Source organism: Mesocricetus auratus, unplaced genomic scaffold, assembly GCF_017639785.1.
Source record: "Mesocricetus auratus isolate SY011 unplaced genomic scaffold, BCM_Maur_2.0 Super-Scaffold_100011, whole genome shotgun sequence".
NCBI lineage: Eukaryota > Metazoa > Chordata > Mammalia > Rodentia > Cricetidae > Mesocricetus > Mesocricetus auratus.
Window position 1 is genome coordinate 14,020,817 of NW_024429195.1, and position 18,483 is coordinate 14,039,299.

The 18,483-nt window shown below is 49.7% G+C and overlaps 1 protein-coding gene across 7 annotated transcripts in view; it reads left to right on the plus strand.

Moving 5' to 3' along the window:
• Positions 1-15,153: 15,153 nt before the first annotated feature.
• The window catches only part of Elf2 (E74 like ETS transcription factor 2), an 81,207-nt gene continuing 77,877 nt past the window's right edge, over positions 15,154-18,483 (plus strand). For 2 of the 7 annotated variants that reach the window (XM_013118706.3, XM_005077488.4), the window contains exon 1: positions 16,092-16,257. The gene's annotated coding sequence lies outside the window, so the exon portion shown is untranslated. Of the gene's footprint in view, positions 15,170-16,091; positions 16,258-16,556; positions 16,655-18,483 lie in introns of those variants that run through there. The other 5 variants (XM_005077489.4, XM_040754448.1, XM_040754447.1 and 2 more) reach the window with 4 other exon arrangements.

The following is an 18,483-nucleotide window of genomic DNA, read 5'->3' on the forward strand; positions in this document are numbered from 1 at the left end:
TTACATAACAAAACAGGTGATAGGCTCTGATTAGAAAGCAAGAAAACCTGGTTGGTTTCTTTGTTTTTTGTTTTGTTTTTTGACCTACAAAAAGGGTGTTGAGGGCTAGGGAGACGGCTCCACGGTAAAGTACTGGCCGCACAAACATAAACATAAGGACCTATGGTCATCCCCCGGCATCTTCACGGGAGCCAGGCACAGCAGAACATACCTGCAGTCCTACTGCTGGGGTGGGGGTGGGGACAGCAGATAATCCTCCGGGCTCCATGGCCAGCCAGCCTAGCCAAGTCAGCAAGTTTCAGGGTCAGGGACAGACCATGTCTCAATAAATACGCTACAGAAACCTTATTGCGGAAGCCACCCGATGCTAGCCTCTGGCTGCCATGAGCCCTGCATGGAGAGGGTCCCCGTGCATACTTCTCTCTGTCTCTCATTGTGTGTCTCTCTGTCTCGCTCACACACATGCCACACAATGCCATTCCCTAAATCAGGAATACTGGGAACTTGGAAACTATTAAGGTAATCCTAGCATCAGGGGGCTGAGACAGGAGGACTGCTGTGAGTGAAGCCAGCCGGCCTACGTAGTGCCTCTTGTTCACCAGGAAACAAGAGGGGTCTCCTTGCTGTCTTCTCCTGCGGACGGGAACACTGAGCACCGACAGGACAAGTAATACGAGCTCAGATCCACCGCGCAAACACACAGGCACGAAGTGTATAATATACGGATACATTAACTGCCTTAACTTTCATTCAAAACACAGAGGATCTGGCAACGCATGGCGCAGACCTATGGATCTCAGCACTCAGGAGGCTTACTGAAAACCTGAGGTCAGCCTGAGTGAGCTACAGGCTGAGTTCCAGGCTGCAGCCAGGACTACAGAACAGAAGGACCTCACTGCCCATCAGAAGACAGCAGCCACAGAGGAGACTTACAGGGTAAGTACTATGCTTTTATGGAGTAACTGACTCTATCCTTCAAGCAAGCTTATTAACTTGGCCTTATTACTGTTCCCTTTTTGCAGACATAAATGCAGGTGGAAGAAAGCAGGCGATTAAGAACCTCAGCAAGGCTATGTACATCCTCAGTAAGCGCTGGAGCCAGGAATCCAACAACTTAGTTTGTTGTCAGGGTCTTAATCACTCCTAAATCTACTTTAGGTACTGTAAAATCCCATTGTAAATGCTTTTAGAATACATGGGTTCAATTGCATGCTCTAAGAGAAGGAGAGAAGAATTTTTTTTTTTTTTTTTGGTTTTTCGAGACAGGGTTTCTCTGTATTGTTTTGGAGGCTGTTCTAGAACTAGCTCTTGTAGACCAGGCTGGCCTCGAACTCACAGAGATCCGCCTGCCTCTGCCTCCCAAGTGCTGGGATTAAAGGCGTGCGCCACCAACGCCCAGCCCGAGAGAAGAATTTAAATGGATCAGCAATCTTATCACATATCTGGGATTCAGGTGTGTTGGACCCCGTGACTCTGCCTTGAACATTTTGCAGTTAATATGTTATGGTCCTTCTGTGCAGTCAGACCTTAAGTTTTTAATTGTGTGTGTGTGTGTGTGTGTGTGTGTGTGTGTGTGTGTGTGTGTGTGTGTGTATGAGTGTTTTGTCTGTGCACCATGTATGTGCCTGATGCCTAAGGAGGTGAGAAAGGAAGTTAGATCCTCTGGAACTAGAGTTACAGGCACTGAGGAGCCACTATGTAGGTGCTGGGTTCCAGCCCAGACCCCCTCTCTGCAAGAGCAGTGGGGTTCTTGAAGGCTAAACGGGGTTGGTGTAGAGCACTTGCCTAGCAAGCCCAAGGCCCTGAATTCGGAAAAAAAAAAAGGCTAAATGGTGTCTCCAGGACCTGGTGCCAGACCTGTTCATGTGGCTGTGACAGTGCTGCCTTCAATCCCGCACAGGCCGGTAAATTGTTCTTTAAATGAGTACCTCCTTAAGAAATTTCCAGTGATCGCTTTGAACGTATCCTATCCGCCCTTGCCCGCTGTCTTCGGAGACTGAGATTTAAGGCTACTGATTACAACAATTATAAACGAAGTAAGATACAGTGCCGGTGGGTAAGCAAAACCCAAAAGCTGCGGTGAGTCCGAGAAGGGAAGCTGAGGGATGTGTTGACAAGCCAGAAAGGCTTGTGGGTGTGATAGTTGACTCTGAAAGACAAGCACCTCTGACAGACGGGGCAAGGGAAGGAATTTTGCCTAGCAACTCCTTCCGAGAAAGGGCAGCCAGGAGGGAAGGTCCAAGGTGTCGAGCTGTGACCTGTGAGGAGCCATTTGTGTCTTGAGGCGCGGAGAGATGCCTGCTCTGGCTTCAGTTCCTAGCACCCACATGGTGGCTTATCACAGCCTGTCACTCCAGTTCCAGGGGCTCTGATACCGTCTCCTGGTGTTCTTGGGCCCCAGGCACACTAAAGGTGCACAGACATACCGGTAGAGGAAAAGCCCACACATATAATCAATAATGATAATAATAAAGGCTTTGGGGCAGCATGTCGGTACTCTAGTTACTACCCAGATCATTGCCTTCCTATGCTCTACTTACTAAGCTATTAAAGAAAGAAAAGAAAGGACCTAGACAGAGGGCTGTGGGGTGGGGAGGTGCCTGGGACCTGCCTCACTGAGATGATGGGACAGGCTCAGCAGACTTCCTAGGGGAGCAGATGGGAGGTGGGGTGATGGGGAGGTGGGGGTAGCAGGGAGAGAGCAGGGAGGGGGAACTGGGATTGGAATGGCAAAGATAAATTAATTAATTAAAAAAAAAAGAAGGGCCGGGTGGTGGTGTCACATGCCTTTAATCCCAGCACTTGGGAGGCAGAGGCAGGTGGATCTCTGTGAGTTCGAGGCCAGCCTGGTCAACCAAGTAAATTCCAGGACAGCTGGAACTATTTCACAGAGACACTCTGTCTGTCTCGAAAAACAAAACAACAACAACAAAAAAAAAAAGGAAGGAGGAGAGAGAGAGAGAAAACGAAAGAGTGAGCTTCGTGACTGCATTCTTTTTTTTTTTTTTTAAGCTGGACGGTGGTGGCACAAGTCTTTAACCTCAGCATTTGGGAGGCAGAGGCAGGTGGATCTTTGTGAGTTCGAAGCCAGCCTGGTCTACAGAGCTACTTCCGGGACAGTCAGAACTGTTACACAGAGAAACCCTGTCTTGGAAAGAAAAATCAAAACCAAAAACGACAGAAAAAGATTTTATGCGCGTGAGCCTGCATCACGTGCATGCAGTATCCAATGAGACCAGAAGAGGGCGCTGGAGTCTCCGGAACTGATCTTACAATTGTAAGCAGAGCCATGTGATTCCGGGATCTGAAACTTAGTCCTCTTGAATAGCAGCCAGGGCTCTTACCCGTTGAGCTGTCTCTCCAGCCCAGAGGCATCCGCTTTTAATCTCAGTACTCAGGAGGCAAAGGCAGGAAGACTCCGAGTTCAAGGCTAGCCAGTGATGCGTAGTGAGACCCTCAAAGAGCAAGGAAGGGAGGGACGAAAGAAGTCTTGGGAGGTCTGTCTGGTAGGCTAGGGCTGACTTGGACTGTGTAGAGATCTTCAGCGGCAGGACCAGCTCAAACCAAGGTATCCTGCTATGATGTTTCTTGGAAAGCAGCCGTGTCTACAAAGGCTGACTCATGAGAACAGCAGTAGTATGGGGAGGCTGGAATGTTGCAGGTCCAGAAACTAACTACTACTTATCTTGTGCTATATTTAGGCTCCCTAAACAGCCTTTCCTTACCCACCTCTGTGTTGGTCCTAACATCCTGTGATAAACAAGTAAAAAAACCTGCCGGGCGTTGGTGGCACAGTACTTTTATCCCAGTACTCCGGAGGCAGAGGCAGGCGGATCTCTGTGAGTTGGAGGCCAGCCTGCTCTTCAAAGAGAGTTCTAGGACAGACTCCAAAGTCACAGAGAAACCTTGTCTTGAAAAACAAACAAATAAAAAACCTTTTGGAATATGTTGTTTAGCAGACACTAGCTTCCACCAAACTAAAAACCTAAGGATGCTCTCCTCAGGTAACCTTTGAGGGTTAGAGCTGAGGTTTCTCTGCTGTGTGCCTACTTAATGTTTCCACCAAGGTATGTAAAAGGTGTTGGGGGCTGGACAGCTCGATGGTTTAGAGAACTTACTGCTTTTGCAGAGGATTTGGTTCTGCCCTTAGGGCAGTAAACAAAGGTCTCTACTGTGGCCCGGGGGATTCAGTGCTCTGTTCTGACTTCTGTGGGCTCCGCACTGTAGTGGTACTCTGCCCACACATCCACATAAATAGGAGATCCAGAGTCAGGCTGGAGAGGTGGCGCATTAGTGAAAAGCACTTGTTGCTCTTGCAGAGAAAGGAGCTAGAGTTGATACCCAGCCCCGACAGTGGTTCACAACCACCTCTACCTCCAGTTAAAGACGTCTTCTGATCTCTGTGGGCACCAAGGCTGAATGTGATACACACACAGGAAAACACACATAAAACGAGTGACTCTAATTTAGAAAGCAAATTAATTTTTTCATTTTTGTTTGTTTTTAAGTGTCTTGATGTCTAACTTTGTTTTGTTACCATAAAAACTTCCTGAAACAGCTTCCATGTTAAAACATGGAATTCGGAGTAAGTTAAATTCCAGGGCTGTGATCGATCATATTTGGCTCCAAAATACAAAACCCTTATCCCCGTTGGGGTGAGAGCTGTGTTTTTGCGTTCATGCTGAGAATAATATCATGTACAGTCATGCATCTGAATATAGGCACCGCAGCAAGAGTTAGACTAGGGACACTTGGTTAGAAAAAAATCCTGTGACTCAGGAGGCAGAGGCAGGCATGTCTCTGTGAGTTCGAGGCCAGCCTGGTCTACAGAGCTAGTTCCAGGATGGCCTCCAAAGGTACAGAGAAACCCTGTCTCGAAAAAAAAAGTCACAGTTTATTGAGAAACAGAACACTGAGAATGGGAGTTGGGTAGTGAGCTAAAAGAAAACCTTAGGTGCCATAGAGAGGGCAAATGGTTAAGTGGTTAAGAGCACTGGCTGCTCTTTCAGAGGACCTGGGTTCAATTCCCAGCACCCACATGGCAGCTCACACCTGTCTGTTACTCCGGTTTCAGGTGATCTGACACCCTCACCCAGATATCACTGCAGACAAACGAATTCACATAAAATAAAATAGTAGTTGGCCATGAGACCCATGCCCCGTTACAAATCAGAGCATAGCAAACCCCCTCCCCCAGGGTTGTAAGATGCTCGTTTTGCTGAGCATCTCCCCGCTCTGTGAAGCACAGGTACAGAGGGCTCTTCCCAGTCTCTGTCCCCATGCTTGAGGTTCCGATGCAACAATCTGCAAACACCGTCTAACACTGGTTCGAATGAGACACTTTGGGCTGTGGCTATCTGAACTAAGGAGGACATGACAGTATATTTCAGGAAAGAACGCTTGGGAGACAGATGAGCCTCAGATCAGTGTGAACTTGAACATCAGGGCCTCTCAAACTGATGGCTTTAGGGAAGGAATATGGGTGGGCCCTTGAAATCTATCTACACAGTGGCCAAGTGTTTCCAAAACCTGTGAAGTGAGACGCTTTAACCACAGTGGTTTTGACCTCGATCTCCGTAGTTGCGCAGTCCTGAAGTCTGTGAAAGACAGTCTGTTGCAATATAGCTTTTTCTTGTGGGTATAACATGGGCATCCCGTTGCCATTCTGCAGCATAAGATTACCTCGCAATCTGAGCAATGAAATAAACACATCAGTGCAGATAGGTAGGCCTGTGACAATGCTATGGAGCTATTGACATTCTTTAGTTAGGAGGGGAGAGGAATGTTTACAGGGTTGGAATCTGGAATTCCAAATGCTACAGCCCTCCCCCCTCCTAACGACCCTTCTCCCACCTCCTGCCAGCTGCAAGGGGTTCTGGGAAACACTAGCATTTCTAAAGGAAGAGGAAGGTTAACTGAAAGGGTCCTTAGTGATGCAAGTTCTCAGAGGTCGCTATTACGACTCTGTTGGTGATACAGTTGTTCTGGGGGTCATCCATGAGGCTCTCAATAAACCCTTACTCAAACTTGTTAAGTAAGGCCAACAAAGTAATTGGTTACCAAGTTAGACTTTGATGGAATCATTACCTTGAGCTGTCCTTGGTTCCCTAACTGGTATTAACAGATACTTGTTGAGTCATTCCCAGGAAGAGTTAACATCACACACAGATTTTTTTTAAAAATCTTGGGAGGCAATTTGAAGTGAGAAAATCTGCTTTCCAACGTTTGAGGTTTTAGACTATTGCAGCCTTTTGCACCAGAATTGTGGAACAGTGTCATCTAGATTGCAACATTTCATCCAGCAGGGAAGCTCCTTAAGCAAGAAGGTTAATAACTCAAAAGAGCTCCAGGAAGTCCCTGAAACTCATCAGATTCACTAGGCCCCTCTGTGACAGAGTAAGCAATAAGATCTGAGGGTCCCTCTCAGAAGAGCAAAGCCAAGCTGCAGAGAAGACTCTGATAGCAGAGCTGCTGTCCGGAAGAAGCAGGAAGGAGCTGAGTGGCTTGGAATATGTTACACCAAATGAGGCACCTGGAAAGGACCCGCTCCAGCCTGTTGAGCTGCCTGCAGGCTGTTCAGCGTGATCCAGGTTCCCAGCTGTTGTGAGCTGTCACCCATGCTGGGGTAAGCTTCATTGATGTATCTGTTTTTGAGTCAAATTTTGCTTTTGTAAGTAATCCCTCACCCATATTCCTAATACAACTGCATTGGCTTGCCAAGTTGGGCTTTGGGTGGTATCACAGCACTTTGGAGGCAGAAGCAGGTGGATCTCTGAGTTTGAGACCAACTTGGTCTGCAGAGCAAGTTCTCGGACAGCCACGACTACACAGAGAAATCCTGTCTTGAAAACAAAAACAGCAGCAAAAAGTTGTGTCTGTGCCAGGCGTTGGTGGCACACGCCTTTAATCCCAGCACTTGGAAGGCAGAGGCAGGCGGATCTCTGTGAGTTCAAGGCCAGCCTGGTCTACAGAGTGAGTTCCAGGACAGCCTCCAAATCATTACAGAGAAACCCTGTCTTGAAAAAACTATGTGTCTGTGTGTGTATTTGTGTCTCTGGGGATATGTTGTGTGCATACAGGTGCCCTAAGGTTCAGATTAGGGCATTAGAGTGTTTCAGGCTGGAGTTATAGGTACTGGTGTGAACTACTATGTGGTTTCTGGGAATCGGACCCTGATCCTCTTGAAGAGCAGCTCCCGTAATGTTTCTGGATGAAAGAAATGTGACAGAGGTATTCTTAAATCAAAGATAAACCTAAGAGCTCATAAGACATTAGATTACAAATTGTGAGGCTGATACAAGCTTTTCTGCACCAACAATAACAAAACCAAATTTTAATTAGCTATTCTTCTTGTCTGTCTAGGAAATACTGCTGCAGAATCATCACATAGTGGGGCGTGAGAGATAGTTCTGCAGTTAAGACCCTTTGTTGCTTTGATAAAGGACCTGAGTTCAATTCCCAGCATCTACATAATGGCTCACAACCATTTGAGCTCCATTTCCAGAGAACCCAACATTCTCTTATGACTTCTGTGGGCACTACGCACACACATACATGCTTCTATCTATCTATCTGTCTGTCTGTCTGTCTGTCTGTCTGTCTGTCTGTCCTTTTTTTTGGAGGTAGGGTTTATCTGTGTTGTCTTGGCTGTCCTGGAGTTTCCTTTGTAGACCAGGCTGGTCTCATCCTCACAGAGATCCTCCTGCCTCTGCTGGGATTAAAGTCGTGCGTCCCCATGGCCCCCTCATCTATTTATTTTGTGTATGGGTGGGGAGTTTATGACACAGTGCATATGTGAAGGCCAGAGAACAATTTGGTTCTCTTCTTCCAACGTGTGGGTCTCAGGCCTTCAGGCTCAGGGGCAAGTACCTGTATCCGTGGAGCTACCTCACTGGCCCTCGTTGTATTTTACAACTCTCAAGCCTTCTTCCCATTCCCTCTAGCTGTTTCTTGTTGGGATTCATGTTTAATCCTGGGCCTCCTGGGAGCACGGTTAACCATCATGTTGGCTGGCTTATCTTGACTCTCCCTGCTCCTCCTCCTCCTCCCCCTCTCTCCTTAGTAACAGTTAACCAGCATTAATAGAAAAGAGTATGCTCACACAGGAAGGGGGCGAAGGAAGAGCAGGAGACAGAAGCCATAGGCAGAGGCAGAGGGCTCCGTTGGCAAGCCATGGTGTACTCACAGAGATCTGCCTACCTCTGCCGGGATGATGCCTGGAGCTAGGGAGCCTGGCCTCTGCGATAGAGCTTGGTTTATCAGGCAGAGCAGGCAGGCAAGGCAGAAGTGAGTTGGGTAGCACCATTCATGAATTTGGGAGACTGGAAGGTGAGGCTGGTATGAAGGCTGGAGTCGAGGACGGTATCTGTTGCCCTCGGTGGTTGACATGAACAGATAAAATAAGCCTTTAATCCCAGGACTCCAGAGGGAGGCCAAGATAGGAGGACTGCCAAGAGTTTGAGGCCAGCAACCCTGGGCTTCATTGTGAGTTCAGCTTAGGATGTAGAGTAAAATTATGTCTCAAAAACAAACAAAAATCAAAAGGGATCCGGGCAGTGGGGGTGCACTTCTTTAATCCCAGCACTCTGGAGGCATAGACAGGCGGATCTCTATGAGTTTGAGGCCAGCCTGCTCTACTGAACCAGCTCCAGGACTGCCAGGGTGGTTGGTGACATAGAAAAACCTTGTGTGTGTGTGTGTATAAAAAATCATGTAATGTATATAATTATATGATACATATACATTATATAATGTACATATTATATATAACACATGGTATGGATACATTATATATGACATACAAATTATATGATATGTGATATTGTATATTATATACTATATATTTATATGTATACTATATATATATATGTGTGAAGAACACCAAGAACAAATATGAAATGACAGCCTGTTTTAGTAGAAGACGTTATGTGGACATAATCCTGAGGACCTAACTTTTGTATATCAAAAACTTTATACTTCCTGCTTACTTTATCTGATTGCATTTGATGCTACAAACTTCATCCTCAAAGGTTAGTTCATTGGGAGCCAGCTATGGTGGCACATGCCTTTAATCCTAGCACTTAGACAGGTAGAGGTGGGGGGGGGGTGAGGTAGGGGGAATGGTCTGTATGAATTGGAGGAGAGCAGCCTGGTTTGCATAGGAAATTCCAGGTTGGCCAAGGGTGAACAAACTAACAAAAATTGCTTCATTAAAGGTCAGTGAGCAAGTAATGGCATTTGCTGTCAAGTCAGATGATTTGAGTTCAATCCCAGATGATGGAAGGAGAGCACGGAGTCTCTCAAGTTGTCCTCCGACCTCCTCAAGTGTGTCCTGGCATCTGCTTGCACACAGCAGGAACACACAATAAATAAATGTAAAAAAATTTTTTTTCTCCTTGTAGTCTAGAAATCTAACATATCCTCTCAAAAGCAATTTGGTTTTGTGATTCTCTGTCACTCTCTGAGGCGGCTCGTTGTTGTTGTTTTGTTTGGTTTGGTTTGAGACAGGGTTTCTCTGTATAGCCGAGGCTGTCCTGGAACTCGCTTCTGTAGACTAGGCTGGCCTCGAACTCAAAGATTCACGTGTTTGTGCCACCACTGCCTGGGTGTGTTTGTAATTTGATCACTACACAGGTGTTAAAGATTCTGCTTTTTTTTTTTTTTTTTTTTTTTTGGTTTTTCGAGACAGGGTTTCTCTGTGTTGTTTTGGAGCCTGTCCTGGAACTCACTCGGTAGACCAGGCTGGTCTCGAACTCACAGTGATCCTCCTGCCTCTGCCTCCCGAGTGCTGGGATTAAAGGCGTGCGCCACCAACGCCCGGCAAGATTCTGCTTTATAAGGGGCTGGAGAGATGGCTCCAGCAGTCCAGAGGACATGGGTTCAATTCCCAGAACCCCCAGGTAGCCCACAACTGTGTGTAACTCCAGTCAGGGGATCTGATGCAGTCATTCTAATGGTCTCCTTGGCAACAGGCATGCAGGTGGTACACAGACATACATGTAGGCAAAACACCCTATTTATTTATTTATTTATTTATTGCTATTGCTTCATTTTTTTCAAGACAAGTTTCTCTAAGTAGCTTTGGCTGTCCTGGAACTCATTCTGTAGATCAGTCTAGCCTTGAACTTACAGAGATCCTGCTGCCTCTGCCTCCTTTAGTGTTAGGATTAAAGGGAGGTGCCACATGCTCCCTCCTTCCCTCTATAGTCAAGACACTCTTACACTTAAAAAAAATTAGAAGCCAGACAATACCTAAATAAAAAAAATGAGCACAGAGACTGAATCCCTTTGCAGCTCCAGAGCAGAAGCGCGAACTACTTTCTCTGCAGCAGCTCAGAAAGGAGGGTGGGAAGGTTTGCAGTAGGCTGGGGAGGTCAACACCAGAATTCAACTGGCTGGTGGCTCAGAACCACTTGTTTAAGGAAGGAGTGGGCCAGAGGAGAGTTTTTTTCTGCTTGATTTTATGAAGTGTGTAGGTCACTGACATCCAGGACTATACCAGCCTGAGATGAAAGAGACCTGAGTTTAAATACTGGTTAAGTCACTCACTGCTGTGAGCATGGTCCCTGACCACTCTCAACTTTTGGTATTAGTATCTTTGAGTAGTGGTCTCCCTCACTGAAGCAGGCCACTAACTAACTGAATGTGTTAGATGTGACGATGTGTGAGTTCCCAGGCAAGGTCAGAGTAGCCTATACTTTGTTCTTGGACTGACTTTCTTTTTTCTTTTCTCTTTTTTCTTTCTTTTTTTTGGGGGGGGTTTCGAGACAGGGTTTCTCTGTATTGTTTTGGTTGGACTGACTTTAAAGGTTATAAAAGAATATGGCCAGGTATTGGTGGCTCATGCCTTTGATCCCAGCACTCACGAGGCAGAGGCAGGCGGATCTCTGTAAGTTCGAGGCCAGCCTGGTCTACAGAGTGAGTTCCAGGACAACCTCCAAAGCAATACAGTGAAACCCTGTCTCGAAACCTCCCCCCCCAAAAATATGGAATATGGCTTTGTTTAATTAAGAATAACTCTGATCACCCAAAAGCCAGTATCCTGGTTAGTAGAGGTAACTAGTTTATTGACCAAGTCTGAGGATTTCAGTTTCCTCGTGTGTTTTCATGGCAATTGTCACTGCTACCCCCACAATGCGTCCTAACGTGTCCTTCTCCCGTTTGACACACTGACATTAAAGCATGAAAACTTCTTCCTTTGCTCAGCCTGTCCTACAGAAGACAGGCTAAAATTTAAAAAGACTTTCTGTGTAATTAAAGAGAACAGAGGGAAAATAAACACAGAGAAAAGATGTACAAAAAAATTTCACCAGCACGTTATATAATCCCGTGTATGTTTAACTTGCCTTCGAATATGCATATGTGTACTATGTGCACATAAAACATCTGAAACTGGGCCTGGAGAGATGACGCAGCGGATAAGGACTTGGTATATGCTAAAACTATTTTCATGGGCATCTGGGAGATCTGCCTGCCTGTGCCTCCAGAGTGCTGGGATTAAAGGTGTGCGCCACAGCCGCCACCACCAACCAAGGACTGTTCGAGGCAGGGTTTCACTACAGTTCAATAATATGTAGACAGGGTGGCCTTGAATTTACAGAGATCTTACTGCCTCAGCTTCCCACGGGCTGAGATTAAACACATGTGCCACCATGCCTGGCTCATGACTGGCTTATTTAAACTTAGATTCTGGGGGCTGGAGGGATGGTTTATCAGTTAAGAGCACTGGCTGCTCTTCCAGAGGACCAGGGTTCAATTCCCAGTAACCACATGACAGCTCACACCTGTCTGTAACTCCAGTTCTAGGGGATCTGACATACATGTAGGCAGAATACCAATGACCATAAAATTAAAAAACAAACAAACACACACACACACACACACACACACACACACAAACGAAACCCCCAAACAAACAACGTGGGTTCTGGGGCTCAAATCCAGTTCCTTCAGGCTTACATGGCAAGCACTTAACTGAACTACTTTCCCAGACTTGGATTCCCTTTTTTCCCTTTTTGGTTTCTTGAGACAAGTTTCTCTGTGTAGTCCTGGCTGTCCTGGAACTCGCTCTGTAGACCAGGCTGGTCTCAAACTCAGAGATAGGCCTGCTTCTGCCTCCCAAGTGCTGAGATTAAAGGCGCGCACCATCACCTCCTGTCTTAGACTTGGATCCTAAATATGTTTATTATACTTGAATCCTTAATATGTTTGTTATATAGTATTTGAAAAACAATGATGGGAATATCCTAACGGTACACATGTAGAATCGAGAAATGAATTATGTGATATAAAAAATAAAAGCAATGCAATTATAACATAGCTGTCTGTTGCATGATCCTTAGCTTGGGGTTCCTGGCTTCATCAGACAACCTTCTTTCCTGACCCTGGGGTCTTTAAGACCCTTTGTGGTAAAACTTTCTCATTTCTTACTAGGCTTCTCTCTACAAGGGATGTGTCTTTTGAATGCCCGCTTCCAAAGATCTCTCTCAGAGATCCTCATTCTTCACTATGTTGGCTAGTACAAAGACAGTAGACCATTTCATCTGGGAAGCAAACATACTCAAAATGCAGGGTGTACCTAAAATCTTAGGCCTCAGTGCTGAGGCAGGAGAATTTTGTGTTGGGGGCCATGTTAAGAAACACAGCCAGGAGGACCCTGTCAAATAAGCAAGCAAGCAGACAAACACAATCTTATATTCTACAATGTTGTGTGACAAATCCTTCCTGGGGAGACTCAACACACTATTCACCCCGGTTAGAGAATCCTCACTGACCAAAGTATAGATACCACCAAATTCCAACCTGGTGAACCAATGGGAGGTACGGGTGAGGGGTTCTTTACAAGAACAAAAAGGACTCAAAGACAGCTGCGTCAGCCAAGCCCACCCCAGCAGAGGTGACAGCTGGGGACTTGGATCACGCTGCACAGCCTGCAGGCAGCTCCACAGGGTGGAGCGTGTCCTTTCCAGGTGCCTCGGTTGGTCTAAACCTCTTCCAGGCAGCTTGGCTTTGCTCTTCTGAGAGGGACTCTCTGCTCTTATGGCTTACTCTGTCAGGGAGGTCAGTTTCAGGGACTTCCTGAAGCTCTTTTGATAACCTTCCTGCTTAAGGAGCTTCCCTTCAGGATGGAATGTTTCAGCTGTTGCACAACATACAGGTTCTTGGCTATAAGCTAGGAATGGTTCCAGGCCCGTTCCCTGTGTGTGTCATCTTTCTTGGACCAGCAGACTCCCCAGACATGTTCTTCAAATTGTGTAATCCAGAAGTCCTAGCGAGGCGAGCAGAAACATGCAATACCTCTTGAGGCCGGGACCTTCAGAACCCTTACACTGTAACTTTGGTCCATATTGCTTTGGCCAGAAGCAAATAAAATTATCTGAATTCAACATCAACAGGGTGGAGGATGTTCTAAATCTGAGTTATGAGTTATGACAGATCTACATTTCTTTCTTTTTTTTTTTTTTGGTTTTTCGAGACAGGGTTTTTCTGTGGCTTTGGAGGTTGTCCTGGAACTCATTATGTAGACCAGGCTGGCCTCGAACTCACAGAGATCCGCCTGCCTCTGCCTCCTGAGTGCTGGGATTAAAGGCCTGTGCCACTAACTCCTGGCTGAAGAAAAAAATGGCATTGGACCCCCTGGAACTGGAGTTACAGATGGTTGTGAGTCATAATGTGGGTGCTGGGACTCAAACTCGGGTCTTCTGGAAGATCATGAGGTCGGCTGAGTCATCTCTCCAGCTCTCAGATGTACATTTCAAAAGTGTATGCATGCATGGAAGCGAAAAAAGCCAAGAGCAGGAAAAAAGCCAAGAGCAGGAAGTTTCTTTGCCTGGGACTTTCCAGCTTACTCTGGATGGGAAATGGGAGAAACATTTCTTCTGTAAGGAGCTAACAGGAATAGGATGTTTCTGCATGTAAGATTTATCTTTAACTAAGAAAGCAAGCTCCTGTCATGTGAGAGATTGCAGTATTCTTACTCAGAAAGTGCCCAAGTGGGCAGTGGTTCTCATAAGTGATTTTATAAGAAACAGAGAAACACTGTCCTTCAGAAAAGCGTGCTGTGTGTGCAGTACCCTCTTACATATTTAAGGTCTGAAAGTTATTGAGACTTCATACATGTAGTTCAGAGGGGTCCCAATAGTCACCAAGCCTTTGAACTCAAGACTGAAAACTTCCCACGAGTCCAGAGGATCACTGATTAACCATTCTGCGAATCCAGGTTTCTACTACAGTTCAGAGCAAGGATGTCTTGTTAAAAACTTGCTCTTTAAGATACGAAAGAATCACCCCCAGCTAGGCATTAGCAGCTTTTAAAATGCGGTTAAATTCTTATGTTCATCAAGGGACTTAAAACACAGCAGCCTGCGTTTGTCTCCAACATTTGAGCCCTATTCCAGGGTCATTTCCACGTTTCCCACGTTCATTTAAACAGCTATTAAACCGCTCAGGATTTCGTTTCCGTAAAAACTGGTTGTAGCATCAAAAACAGTGCAGTTGGAGCCCAGAAATTAACCCTGTGGATGCTGTTCCAAGAGCTGAGTCTCCCGCAGGGAGAGCTGCCAGAGTCTGAGCCCAGCAGGATCGGCCCCCGCGCGCACCGGGACAGCCGCCGATGCTCTTTGTTAAAGAAACGAATGCCAGCCGCGGCGGCGGGGAATGGTGGTGGCGGAGGGAAAGAGACCCGGGCGTTTGCATGCGTAACTGCGCCTAAGAAAGACCATTAGCGAGCCGCTGCAAACGCAGGCCATCCCGGGCACCGTGTCATTGGCTTTTGTGCCCTGGAAGGCGCGTGAGAGTGCCCCGCTCAGAGGCTCCTCTTTGTGTGAAAGTGTGCAAACCAGAAGCCTGCGGCTCCTGCTGGCTTCCCTTTTTTTCTCCCCCCCAATCCGCGGACACTTGAAACAACAGACTCTTCCTCCTCCACTCACACGCGCTCCTTCGCCCTGGCCCCGAAGATCCCCGGACTTGAGTTACTTCTGGGCGGCGGACGGAGCGAGGAGCGACAAAGGCTGGGGTGGGCGGTCGCGGCTCCCCGGGACCACCCCCCCTCCCCGAACGGGGGCCGCCCGCCGCGCTCCGCAGCTGCGCGCTGGGCCGCCCGCCCGCCCGCTCGCCCGCCCGCCGGCCACCGCGGGCACCAACCGCCGCGCAGCCCGGCCGTTGGGCGGTGGTAATTTCTGGGAACGGGGCGGGGTCCGCTGTGGACGAGCTGGGAGGCGGAGCGGGCGGCGCCCCCGGTCGCCGAGCGGGCGGGGCGGGGCGCCACGTGCGTCAGTGGCCGGGGGCCGGGGGCCGGAGGGGGGGGGCGGCGGTGCGCGTTGCTGCTCGCCCGCGCCTCCACCAGCCACCGATCCCGGAGACGCGCGCGGGGGACTCCGAACACCCGGGCCGACAAGAGTTTTCTTTTACGAACCCTCACTTCGCGCACGCCTAGTCCTAGTGTGGTGCGATCACTGGAAAACCTGGGAGGGGGACCCCAAGTTGAGAGGGGACGAGGGGGTGACAGCAGGGACCCCCGAAAGTGGCCCGGGGAGTGCTCCTGGAGTCCCGGCCCGGCTGCAGGTGCACGCACGGCCCTGCGGTCCCCCACGCGCCCGTCCCGCGGCCGCAGCGCAGCGCAGCGCGCGCCCTGGGGGTGTGGGTGTCGGGGTTGGGGGTGGAAGGAAGCCCCGGGGACGCGGAGCGGGACGAGCGGCGAGCGTCTCCACCTGAGCAGGCGGGTTCGGGCGAAGTTGGGCGCGGAGGAGAGGGCGGGATTCGAGAGCGCAGGAGGCGGGCTGCGGGGGGCCCGAGGGCGGCGGGGAGTATAAATAGCCGGCCCGGTTTGACAGGCGCGGCGGTGACTGGCGGTGTCGCCTCCCCGGCGGCGCGCGGGGAGGGAGGAGCGCGCGGAGCGGCCGGGTGGGGGAGGCGGACTCCAGTGTCCTGGCGGCGGCGGCAGGAGGCCGAGGGGGAGGAGTCGAGGCGGGTGCGGAGGGCGGGGGCGGCCGCAGCTTCCCCGCGCCGGGCCGTGTCGTCGCCTCGGTCGCCTCGGCGGTTGGGGGGGGGGTCTGCGGGGCGGTGCGCGCGGGTGTGTGTGTGTGTGCGTGTGCGTGTGTGTGTGTGTGTGTGTGTGTGAGGGGGCGCGGCGCGGTTTTGTCTCGTCCTGCGGTGCGGAGCGGCTCGCGCGGTGGCCCGGAGAGGCCCCCTGCGGGCGGACGGCCGGTCTGTGGCCCTGAGGGGAAGGGCAAGGGACACGGCGACGTGGAAGGAGAGCAGGTAAGAGCGCGGGGACGGCCGAGGCCGGCGGCGGCGGCGGCGAGCGGGAGGGAGGGAGGGAGAGGGAGGGAGGGCGCGGCGACCCAGCCCGGCCGTCCCGAGTGTCGCGCCTCCCGGGCGCCCCCGCCCCGCGCCTGTGTTGTTTGCTCCGGCGGCCGCGGAGGGGCTTTCCGGAGGCTGGGGCGGTGACACCGGCGGAGCTGGGGGCAGGGCGGGAGCCCGCACCGGGGCGACCCGGGGCAACGGTCGTGGCGCCGAGGGACCGCGGCGCGCGCTGTTTACCTCGCGGCGCCAGTCCTCGCCCGGCGGCCGGGCTGCGGGGGAAGCGCGTCCCGGGCGGCCGGCAGTTTCCGTCGCCGTCGGGCCTGACCCCCGCCGCCCCGGGCGGGCACGACAGGTTGTACCCCGCTGTTCTTTTATTCTCACTCCCCGCCGGCCCTCCGCCGCCGCCGCCGCCGCCTCCTGCTCCCCCGGGGAGCCGGGCTGCGATCGCAATCTGTGTTTGCAACAAAACAACAACAACAAAACCCGCGGGTCTTCGGAGCGCCCTGGCCCGGTGCCCGCCTCCCGGGTCTTCTGCCCTCCGAGCTGGCCCCGGGGGACCTCGCCGTGCGCCTCGGTACCGACTCTGCCCTGGCGGCGCTGAGCGCGCGGCGGCCGGATCCGCTCGGGGCTTCGGTGGGACGTTTTCAGTCCGTCAGCGGAGGACGGAAAGGCAACCCCCGGGGCCGGGAGTCAGCCCCAGAGCCGTTTCCGATGCCCCTCCTGGGCCACGTCCCCAACAGAATAGCCTTTCTTTAAGTTCTTAGTAGTCTATCCAGCGAGAGTGAGACGGGGCCGCGTCCCTGCAGCCCTGGGGCGTCTGTCTCGGGTTGAGGGCATGCTCCGTGGTTTCTGTTTTAATCCGGCGGTGAGAAGCTACACTAGAAAGCGCTCCTTTGGTCTTCAGAGTTTTTGGGTTTTCTTTTCTGCGAGTCCCCGTTCAGAGGCAAATTACTCACTTTCCCTAAGTGCCAGAATCGGAACAATGTCCGTCCGGGCCTTACTGAGATAAGATTGTATGTCTGTGGGTTACAGTTTCTTCAGAGCGTTGAGTAGACTTCATGTGAGTCTGGGAATAAGGTTTATAGAAGGCAGTGCAGTGCCCAGAGTTTATTCATGTAAATGCAAGAAGTAGAAGTTTGAAGTGTCTTCAGCATGTAAAATTTCGGTATTTAGTGTTACTTTTGTTTGGGGGTTTTGTTTTTCGAGGCAGGATAGGGTCTCTGTAGTCCTGGTTGTTCTGGAACTTGCATTGCAGACCAGGTTGGCCTCAAACTCACAAGAGATCTGCCTGCCTCTACCTCCCAAGCGCTGGGATTAAAGGCCTGCACTGTTATCCTTTTAAAAACTTGATTACTTGAATTAATCATTGTACTTTGGAGGCATAAATAGTTGCAAAATACCCAGGGTATATTTGGGAAGAATTTAAAGCTTTGAGGCTTTTCTCTCCCAAGCCTCTCCAGTGGTTGCAATGGGCCTCCCAAATCAGGGTTGGTGGTTTTACCTCACAGGTTGTGCATTGTGTGTGTGTGTGTGTGTGTGTGTGTGTGTGTGTGTGTGTGAGACTGGGGGGGTGGGGAGAGGTAGAAGCATTATTGAAATACTAACCACATGCCACTTAGTTGATTATTAATGTACAAGTTCAATGGAGTTTTTAGGGCATATTCAGAGTTGCACAACTACTGTACTAAAACTTAAAGCGTGTTCTTTACCCCTAAAACAACCATGCGGGTTAGCATTGTAGCCCAGTGGTAAAGTGTTTACTTTGCATGGGGGTCCCTGATTGGAGGTCCCAGTGCCACCAATCAAGAAACGCCCCACCCAACTCTCATACCCACAAGCTCACTCCTTCCCGCTCTCATCCTCCTGGCCCTAGGTAACCTCTCATGTTCTTTGTATGTCTCTGCATCTGTCAGTATTTCATGTACACTAGTACAAAATGTAACCTTTTGGCATTGGCCGCTTTCACATAGCATGAAGTTTTAAAAATCTGCATGTTGTAGTGTGTGTCCATACTTTATTGTTACTATTTTGCTGAGTGATGCTCCTTCGCGTTCATACACCTCTGATAATTCACCCATTCATCAGCTGACAGGTTCTTGGGCTTCCCTTTCTTGGCTATTGTGGTAATATTTTTTCATTTCTCTTCAGTGTGGTTTTTTTTAAAGAAATCATTCTTTTGAC